General features: G+C 51.1%; 1 protein-coding gene across 3 annotated transcripts in view; it reads right to left on the minus strand.

Moving 5' to 3' along the window:
- The window catches only part of MATN2 (matrilin 2), a 191,894-nt gene extending 183,777 nt beyond the window's left edge, over positions 1-8,117 (minus strand). For 2 of the 3 annotated variants that reach the window (XM_030886313.2, XM_004697704.2), the window contains exon 1: positions 6,980-7,095. The gene's annotated coding sequence lies outside the window, so the exon portion shown is untranslated. Of the gene's footprint in view, positions 1-6,979; positions 7,096-8,026 lie in introns of those variants that run through there. The other variant, XM_045284889.1, reaches the window with a different exon arrangement.
- Positions 8,118-10,413: the final 2,296 nt, after the last annotated feature.

The raw sequence follows: 10,413 nt of genomic DNA on the forward strand, positions 1-10,413 counted from the left end.
GTGAGATCTAAACATTGGTCTGAGTGGCTATAGAAGGAGGGAACGTACCACTAAAACTCTTTTGTGACGTACAAGTTGTGTTCAAACAAACAAAAAGGAAAATCAAACAATGTATCCTACTGGGTGGATCTGCTGCACAAGACCCATTTGAAAGGGTGAAAGAGCATAGATATCACTTTGAAGTCTGACTCAAGCCAGGCTGGTCCCAATCACTTTACATGCATGTAAAAACCGCACCATTAACACGGAAACACTCCGACACATTTGAATGATGGTGTTGGCTAAGAATACTGACAGCACCATGGACTGCCAGAAGAACAGACAAATCTGTCGTGGAACAAGTACAACTAGAGTGCTGCTTGGAAGTGAAGAGGTCAAGACAGCATCTCACATCCCTTGGGCGAGTTATCAGGCAAGGCCAGTCCGTGGAGGACATCATCCTTGGTAAAGTAGGTCAGGGAAGAAATGGAAGAGCCTCAACAAGACGTGCTGACGCTGTGGTTGCAACACAACATAACAAAACTGTCAGGACAGTGTTTCACTCTGATGTGCACAAAGCAGGTATGGCTGGAGCCAATTCAATGAGCTCTAACAACTGTAACAGCCCTCCGGACTAACAATTTTCAGAACTACTTTTCTACCCCCAAAGGAAACCTCAGGTCCAATATGCAGCCCTCCCTAGCCCTTGGCAACCACTAACGCGCTCGCTCTCTGCATTGACCTCTTCTAGATGATTCCTACAAACAGAACCGTGCCATGTGTGGTCTTGGTGTTTGGATTCTTTCACTTAGCATGTTCTCAAGGATCATCCGGGTTGTAGCATGTACCAGAGCTTCTTTATAGGGCTAACATTCTACTGGATGTACAGATACTGCTTTCTGTCAGTTGATGGACATCTGTGTTGATTCCATAGATGTGACTATGGTGAACAATGTTGTTAGGAAAATTTGTGCACAAGCTTTTGTTTAAACACCATTTTTCACTTATGTGTAAGAAGGCTTCTGAAATTTTGTGGGGAAATCCAATTAGCTTTCCACGAATTTTCTGAAGCCCCCTCACACAATCTGGGAGTGGAATTGCTGGGTCAACCGGTAATTCTACATTTCACTTATTAAGGAACCGCCAAACTGGCTGCACTATCTTACATTCCCAGCAGTCGTGTACGAGGCTTCCAGCTCCTCCTCGTGCCTCCTGACTTCTTGAACGTAAACCTAAAGTAAGCCTCCAGCTTTAAGCCACTGTCATTAGCGGGTGGTTTCCCTTTTTCTTTCCTGTAACTTGCGGCTGAACCTAATTCTGTATTAGATCATTTCCAAGTCTCACGTTAGACTTGGCGCAGGACCACACGGTGTTTCATCCTGTTGGACATACGGGGCTGCTACGGGCTGGAACCAACCCGAGGGCACCTAACAACAAGCCTCTGCTCTTGAGTCCATCTGGCACCAGCACTGATTTCAACCTTCTCCACATTTCCAACCTTCTCCACATGACTGCCGTGTTCCTGTCAACAATTTCTATGTATCAGTAGGATAAAACCTAGACTTCTTAGCTTGCCATTTAAAACCCCATCATAGAGCCCTATGTTACCATGCTAGGAGCCCTGGTGGCAAAGTAGTTCTGCATTGGGCCGTGAACTGGAAGGTCAGTTCAAAACTACCAGCCACTCTGCAGGTGACAGATGGGGCTTTCTACTCCCATAAACAGTTCCCGTCTCAGAAACACACAGGAGCAGTTCTACCCTGCCCCCTAGGGTCGCTATGAGTCAAGATTGACCCATGGCAGTGGTTTGCTTTGGGTTGGTTTGGTTCTCCAGCTAACCTCAACAATCGCCCCTCCCCATAAACATATCCGTCTTCTGGTCTCTGGGGGCTGTGAATATGTTCTGATCTATGGCAAGGGGGAATTAAGGATTCTAATAAGTTGATCTTAAACTAGGAGCTGATCCTGGATTACCCAGGTAGGCCCCAATAGGCACACAGTCCTTCAAAGGAGAAGCAGAAGCCCAAACCAGAGAGGTGGCAGCCTGAGGAAGAAACAGCCTGACGCTGCTGACTTTGAAAACGGAAGCGGGCAACAAGCCAAGGAATGTGGGCAGACTCTAGAAACTGGGAAAGGCAAGGGAAAGACTCTCTCTTAGAGTCTCTGAGAGAAACACGACCTTACCAACATCTTGATGTTAGCCCCAAAGCAACAACAACAACAACAACAACAAATCCAGTACCATCAAGTCAATGCTGATTCATGGTGACCCCAGAGCACAGAGTAGAACTGCTCCTTAAGAGTTTCCGAGACTAACTCTTCATGAAAAACAGATAAGCTCATCTACCTCCAAAAGAGTGGCTGGTGAGCTTACCCACTGACTTTGTGGGTAGCAGCCCCATGCTTAACCACAGCACCACCAAGGCTCCAAGATCTAGCACAGTGAGCTCCATGTTGGACTTTGGATCTATAGATCCAAAGAATCTGTGTAAGGCAAAGAATCTGTGTCATTTCAGGCCACTAGGTTTGGCGTAATTTGTGACAGCAGTCTTAGGAACTAATACCAACAATCACCTAAAATAGCAACTGGATAATCCAGTAAGCAGGGAGTCAGGCCCCCCACAGGTAGATAAAGTTCCTCTGACGATACTCTTAGAACTTCCCAGTAATGTTAGCTGGCCACATGCTCAGTCATGGATATATGCTGATATTTTTGTGAAAATTCCCTCCGGTACACATTGTGCTGAATCACAATCATATTCTCATTTAAGCCTCACAGCCCTGGAGTATGGGGAATATCATAACCGTTTGGCAGATAAAGTAACCCAGGCTCAGATGACAATGATGGTAGAAAGTATAGTTAATAAACACTTTTTTTAAAAACTCACTTCCATCGAGTTGATGCTCACTCACAGCGACCCTATAGGACAGGTTACACTTAACCTTGTGAGTTTCTAAGACTGTAGCTCTTTACAGGAGTAGAAAGTCTCATCCGTTTCCAGAGGAGCAGTTAATGGTTTTGAACAGTTGACCTTTCGGTGGATCCCTGCTGGAATAGGGGATTATGTACAGGGCTGGTAGCCACAAGGTCAGCAGTTCAAAACCACCAGCCACTCCAAGGGAGAAAGATGAGTCTTTCTACTTTCATAAAGAATTACAGTCTCAGAAACCCACAGGGGCTGGTCTACCCTGTCCTGTAGGGCCACTTTAAGTCCACATTGACTGGTGGCAGGGAGTTTGAGTGAGGCAATAAATCCCGAACACTTACTCAGAGACACCCACTGTCCTAAGCACTCCGTGTGTGTTAGCTAATTAATTCTCCCAACAGTCCTAACCTCTGATTTTCAGATGAAGAAACTGAGGCACAAGGAGTCTGAATAACTTTTCCTAGACCTTATAGGTGATACATGACAGGGCTGGGACCACGGGCCAGGTCCTCTGAGTACCGCCATCAGTGCCCTGGGGAAGAATCTCCGCACTACCCCTCATCACTGCGGTCATCATCATCATCATCATCATCACTGCCAATTATTGACAGCAGCTCGGGGCCCTGGAACTGAGCCCAGCCCTGCTATCCCCTCTGAGCCCCTGCAGTGTCTTGCTGGTGCAGCCCTGGCAGCTCTCTGCCGAGCCCCAAGCTCTGTGGCAGGGTTCAGCCATGACCTCACTGGCTAGAGGGTGTCCAAGTGGCAACTTGTCCCTCGGAAGGTCTCCCTGGGCACTGTTTACTAGCAACAGTGATGCGGCGACGTGCTGCCCTCTCACTCAGGCGCTCCAGCCACCGGCTTTCTGTGAGCCTCCGGAGTACTTCGCACAGCACCTTAAAGAGGGGCATGCTCCTTAGCTTCCTTAGAAGCTGGGGAAGCCCAAGGAAGATTCTCTCATGTCCATACAGAGCATTCGGGATGCTCACGCCAATCTGAGTGGCCTTAAACCTGGACTGCTTATTCCTAGGAAGACCTGGTGGTGAAGTAGTTATGTGCTGGACTATTAACTGCAAGGTCCGAAGTTTGAAATCACCAGCTACAACTTAGGAGACCACTGGGCTTTCTGGTCCCATTCACAGTTATAGTCTCGGAAACTCTACTCTGTGACCTCCAGGGTCACTGTGAGTCTGCATCAACCCTCTGGCAGGGAGTTTGGATTGGTTTCTGTTTTGTCTGGGGCTCCTTGCTAAGTCAGCCTCACCGCAGCATCATGCCCAGCCAGCACGTACATTGTCGCCCTCTCTGTAGCCAGCTTGTCCTGAGCCCTGGCCCTGCATCTCCCCCTTTCTGCGCTCCCACCCCCTCAACTCACCATTTGATTTTCCTTAAACCAGGGCTGCTTTCAGGTAAATGATGGAGCTTCTTTCCAGAACCTCCCATGATTCTCTTATTCTGCCTGGTCCTTTCAGGTAGAAGGACCCATGAGTTAGTTTATTGTGCCAACCTGGCCAATAAACACATGTGGGATTAACTGAAGGGCAGAGGGATAAATGGCTCGGTGAGCCTCGCCTTTCTAGTTCTCGGGTCTCTTGCTTTGTGATGGTTGCACCAGGGTGCAGCTGCCTTAGCAGTTCCCTGCTTCAGCTTGCAAGGCTGACTTCCTACAAGACATCCCCAAAGAGAAGCCACAGGGACCTACTCCGATGCAGTCCTGGGTGCTGGAGCAGCCATGTGGAGACCCCTGCCAGTGCTGAGGTGTTTACACATTCATTGACTCGGCTTTCCTCCTGCAGTTGGCATCATTGCGTCTGTTTTGTGAGAGGGAGGAGGACTTTGTGGATTGGTGTTGGACATATGGGTTAATGGGTTAATGTTGAACTTGTGGGCTTGGGCAGCACTGGGGTGGGATGTTTTCTTGATGCGCACTTAATCTTTATATACATGAGTTTATACATGAGTCTCTTATACATGAGTTTCTGTGGATTTGTTTCTCTAAAGTACCCAGACTAATACAACCCAGAACAAGAGGAAGACACACACACACACACACACACACACACACACACCAATGAAGTGGACTGACAACATGGCTGCAACAGTGGGCTCAAACATCACAATGGTGAGGAGGGCCCAGAATGGGGCAGTGTCTCCTTCCGTTGTGCACGAGGCCGCTGTGAGTCAGAACCAAGGTGCTGCCATTGAGTGAAAACCATCCCTCCCCTTCAGTCTGGAGTCCCGTCTCAACCACCTCTGGCTAACACTAGTGGGACCTGTTAGGAGCTTACTCCAAAGCCCACTGCTGTCAGGTCACTTTTAACTCAGAAGGCTGCAGAGCTTTAAGGGAGCTGGCTGCCTCATCTTTCCCCCATGGAGCAGTTAGGGGGTTCAAACTGCTAATCTTTCTTTTAGCAGTTCAGTGCTTAACATACCACCCCACCAGGGCTCTGAGAAGAGTTTAGGGCCTGATGGTGGTACCTGGCTATTTCAGATTTGAGCTCTGCTGAGATACCGCCAGCAAATTGAGTTCAGGCCTGGGAGGGCTCTGGGAGCAAGGAGCCATGCAGAAAAACTCACTGTTCTGGAGTACATGCTGACTCGGGGACAGGGCAGAACTGCCCCTGTGAGTTTCCCAGACTAACTCTTTATGGGAGTAGAAAGCCCTGTCTTCTTCCCAAAGATTGGCTAGTGGTGTTTGAACTGCTGACCTTGTATTTCACAGCCCAACGAGTAATGACTATGCCACCAGGGCTCCTAAAGCTCATGAAGTGTAGAGAAAGTGGGGCCTGGCTGATAGTGCTGAGACTCCATTCAATTGGTGAGAATAAAACTGGCGGGGTGGAGAAATGGGGGGGTGGGAGTTACAGGAATCTGCGTTCTCAGTAAGGATTCTAAAGAGAGGAGCTTTAGGGATGGAGAGGTCCCTAAACTTTCTAGGTCATGAGCCCAGCTCGGTGTAGTGACAGGGCTTTATCAGTCTGTCCTGGGACATGCCAGAGTCCAGTGCAGGGGTGAGCTCCCGGCTAGAAAGCTGATGGATTGATTACCTGCCGCCCCCACACCTCCTGGAAGAGCTTCTCTTCCTCAAATGGGGAGGAAGTGAATCCCTCCCTTCTTCTGGAAAAACAGTTGAATTCAGGAGTTGACCATCTCACCGTAAGATGCTCCTGTAACTGTCTTACTGACTGGGACTGTCCCACGGAGCCCTCTCAGCAACCCTGTAGGCGTTATCCTCCTGGTTGGACAGCTGAGGAACCGAGACTGAACAGCTGGGGCCCAAGTCTCCAACTCCGCGGCTTCATGGCCAGGGCTGGAACCCCAGCAGGCTGACCTCGGAGAACACCCACCCTCGACTACCTCTTGACAACTGATCCGGAGTTGGGTCGGTCGGGTGTGTTCCAGGTGTGTGTTCCGGCAAAGTACTTTCAGGTGCGCCCTGGTCCCAGAAATGGGTCTCCCTTGTCTGTTCTCTCTCGAAATGTCCTCCCGCAGCTTCCACAGTATGCCCCTCCCCCCACCCCACCCTTCTCCCTTCCCCCACAGTAAGGAGACTCCGAAGCTTTAGCTGTAGACTAAAATCCGGGTGGGGCATTCAGATCGAACCTCCAGAGGTTGTAAAATGCGAATTCTGTGGCTCGCCAGGAAAAAAGGGTCACCCTGGATCCGGCTCAACAAGTCTCCCGATCCCCAGGTCGGTGCCATCGGGCATGCCCCCCGCCCCCCCGCTGCGGGACACAGCGCCCCCACCGGGCACTCCGGGGCACCGCCACGCTGTGCGCCCTGCGCGGGGAGCGCGCCCAGCTCTCCCGCCGGGGGCGGCCGACCTCTCCCCGCCGCGGGCCGGCGCAGCGGGTCTCCGCCGCTCTGCCTCGAGAGGTCGGGGAGATCTCGAGCCAGGGCGGGAAGGAGCCCGGCGCTGGGGGCTGCGCGGAGCCGCGGGGTCCCGGACGCGGGCTGGGGCGCAGGCCTGGGGAGACCGCGCCGCGTGCGTCCTTCAGCCCGGCTCTGTGGGTCTGCGGGTCTGCGCCCGGGGCGCCCAGCTTTGCAGAGCCCCGGGGAAAGCGCGCCGCGCTCACCTGCCACCACCGCCGCCGGCACCGGGGATCCGCGAGACAGGGGGCCAACCACCCCGGGCTCCCCGCTGGCCTCCTCGCTTCTGCGAGAGCCGTGGGAGCCGACGGAGAAACCAGAACCGCTGCCGCTGCCGCTGCCTCCTCCTTCGCCGCCGCCTCCAAGTCCCATCCCAGAGCGCTCCCCTCGCTCGCTGGCTGCCTGGGAGGCGCTGGGCGCGGGAGGCGGCGCCGCGGCAAGGGTGGGGAGCCGGCCATGCGGAAGGAGGGGTGTCCTCTTTGGGGATGGGGCAGGCGTCCAGAAGGAGCGTCGGCGCTGCAGCCCCCACCCGGTGGGGCATCCCCTAGATCTGGGCACCCCGGCTGTGCGTTTTGCCCGCTGCCACCTTGCTCGTCCCAGGCTGGCATCAGACCCCCAAGGGTCTCGAACCGCAGGCTCTATGGGGACTTGGCTGAAGAGCCACTCCTAGGTTAAGGGAGGCAGAGGCACGGCCGGGGGTGGGGGTGGGGACCCCGATCCTGAACCTGAGCTTATGATCTGGGGAAGGCATCCATCAATGACAATGGTTAAGAAAAAAAGTGGCGATGAGAATTGAGATCAATGGTGGCAAGTGCCAGGAGCTGTCTTGGCAATGCCAGCTCACCCTGCCAGTGCCAATTAATACTCACAGCGAGCCCACTGGCTAGGGACCAGGCTCCAGAGTGGGGGAAGGGGAGAATGCCAGAGAGCAAGGAGGCGAGGTACTTACCCTGCAGTGAAAGTCTAGTTCAGACAAGACTTTTGAAATTATGGACAAAGCCATTTGCAACTTTCAAGGTAAAGGGGGCGGGGGGGAACCTCGGCTTAGAGGTCTCCCCCTGGCCGGCCGTGGAGGCATGCAGAAGGCAGAAAGAGGGCTCAGCGGCAGGAAACCGAGGGCTGGCTGGCATCCCCAATCTGCAAGTGGCCAGGACCATCTCCTAAAAAGGGCTCCACAAATCCTATCCCCAAACCAATAACCCAAGGCACTGTTCAGGTTTTGACAGGCTGCAAGGAGAGGCAACAGGACTTACGGGTTTCCTAATCTCCTAAAGTACTGGAGTCTGATCCCTGAAGTGCGCTTGGCAGCCTTCGTCTTGCAGCTGTCACTGTTGTTTGATGATAGAGTTGGAATTCTGAAGGATACATTAAAGGCACGTACAAAATCAGTTCTTCAGAAAGCTCAGAAACAAAACACCCACATCCAGTGCCACCAAGTCTAACTCTTAATGACCCTGGACCCAAACTCCACACAAACTCAACCGTCATCCGGTTGGTGGTCCTGACTCATAGTGCCCTCAGGCTTTTGATGCTGTACATCTTTGGGAAGCAGACGTCTCTTCTTTCCCCTGCCACCTAGTGGGTGACCAGCTGGGTTGCCAACAGCAAGATTGGCCAGTCAAACCCACCAGCCACTCATATTCATTACAACAAAACTTTTTTTTTTTTTAGATTTTGAAATTTGCTTTGATATCACTTATGCAAAGTCAGTTAGCTTCAGTATCTTTTTTACCAGAAAGAAGTAAAGAAACCAAACTCACTGCCATCGAGTCGATTCCAGTCATGTCAACCCTGAAGAACAGGGCAAAATGGCCCGTGAGTTTCTGAGACTGAACTGTTTACTAGAGCGAAAGCCTCCTCTTTCTCCCTCTGAGCAGATGATGGTTTCGAATTGCTCAGCTTGCGGAACGCAGCCCAACGCGTAAGCAATATGCCACTGGGGCTCCTATGGGACAGAGTAAAACTGCCCGCAGGCCTATAAATCTTTATGAAAGCAGTCACATCTTTGTCCCTGGTCCTTCCAATTAGTAGTCGGAAGTTAACCATTAGGCCATCATGGCTTCTTTCTGAAAGCCCCGAGAGCAGGTAGTGACAATTCCAGCCATAAAGCAGAGGGTTAACATGTTCAACCCATCTGCATGGAAGAATCTTGGCTAAGGATGTCTTCGCCTGCATCTTAGGCACACGTGTGCTCCTGGGCCCTGCACTGAGCAGAAATTCTAGCGTCTCTGTAGTCTTTGGAGGGAAGTGGGCGGAGGTCAGAAAGTAGGGGCAAGTCTTCAGGAGATGCCTGGTCTCTGAAGTCTTGGATTCCACGGAAGATCATTCTTCCAGAGGCCAGGCCAGTGAAAATCCCTGAGGAGCTGCGAAGCTGAGTTGCTGTTTATGGAAACTTAAGATTTAAAATGTTCCAACACACCAGTAGGATCCAGTAAGTTATTAGGAGAACAATAGCAATCCTGAAATCCTTGTAGATTTTTAGGAAATCGTAATTGAGTAGCTAATTTTAACAGCTTTGGTGTATGCCCACTAAAATGGGCGTCTCCCTCCCTGGGGTATTCCATGAGCATTCTTTCAGAGTGGAAATGGCTGTAGGAAGTGTGGTGTGGGCCAGCTCAAATAGGCCAAGTGAGTTGCTGTTTCTACCTTGTGGAATGGTCTTCAGGTCTGGCCAGAAAAAGGATAAAGAAAACCAGTGAGCTCAATGTCCTGCAATATCAAGTCAGAAACAAATGCCCTTGGCTGCCCGCTTGCCTTCAGGGTGGGTATTTGTTGGTAATAATAAAAGCTGGGAGGGAAAGCCTGGATTTGAGGGGGTTTTTATGGAAGTTCCAGCACACACTGGTTTACAGAGTCTTTCTTACTCAGAAGTGTGAAGGGAACAATTTTTGCTGCATACTTGTAAGCAAACTGAAATGAGGGTGTGTAGTGCCCAGGAATTCACTCATTACTTGAAATAGATTTCTGTTCAGACTGGTGACACCTTGCCTGCTCAGGGTCGCCATCAACTCAATGCAGCAGTAGTTTGGAGTTTCTTGGAGAGAGTGGGATACTAGTTGTGTATTGGACTGATCATCTCTAGGTCAGCAGTTTGAAATCACCGGCCACCCTGAGGGAGAAAGATGAGGCTTTCTACTCCTGTAAAGAGTTACAGAATTGGAAACCCACAGGGGCAGGCCAGTTCTACCCTGTCCTAGAATTGACTCCCTGAGGGAGAGCTATACTGTGGCTGGGGCAGCTTTCCAAAAGGTTGGAGGTTATCAGTCCACCTAAAAGTACCGAGGAAGGAAGAACTAGAAACTTACTTCTGAAAAAGTAGCCATGGGAAAAAAAATTCTAAGGAGCATAGTTCTATGACACACATGGGATTACCATGAGCTGGAATCAAATCAATGACAACTGACATTTATTGGTTATACTTTTTATTAATTTTCCTTTTCCTGTTGCCACATAAGGAACGCTGGTGGCACAGGGTGTTAAGTGATGGTCTGCTAACCGCAAGGTCAGCAGTTTGCACCAGCTGCTCCATGGGAGAAAAATGAGGCTTTCTTCTCCCCTAAAGAGTTACAGCCTCAGATGAACCACTCAGGACCAGGGGTGACAGTGGCGATACCAGGAGGGAAGGGGGGTGTAGAAAGGG

This window comes from Echinops telfairi, unplaced genomic scaffold (assembly GCF_000313985.2).
Source record: "Echinops telfairi isolate 266 unplaced genomic scaffold, ASM31398v2 ScPeMD7_1;HRSCAF=3_0, whole genome shotgun sequence".
NCBI lineage: Eukaryota > Metazoa > Chordata > Mammalia > Afrosoricida > Tenrecidae > Echinops > Echinops telfairi.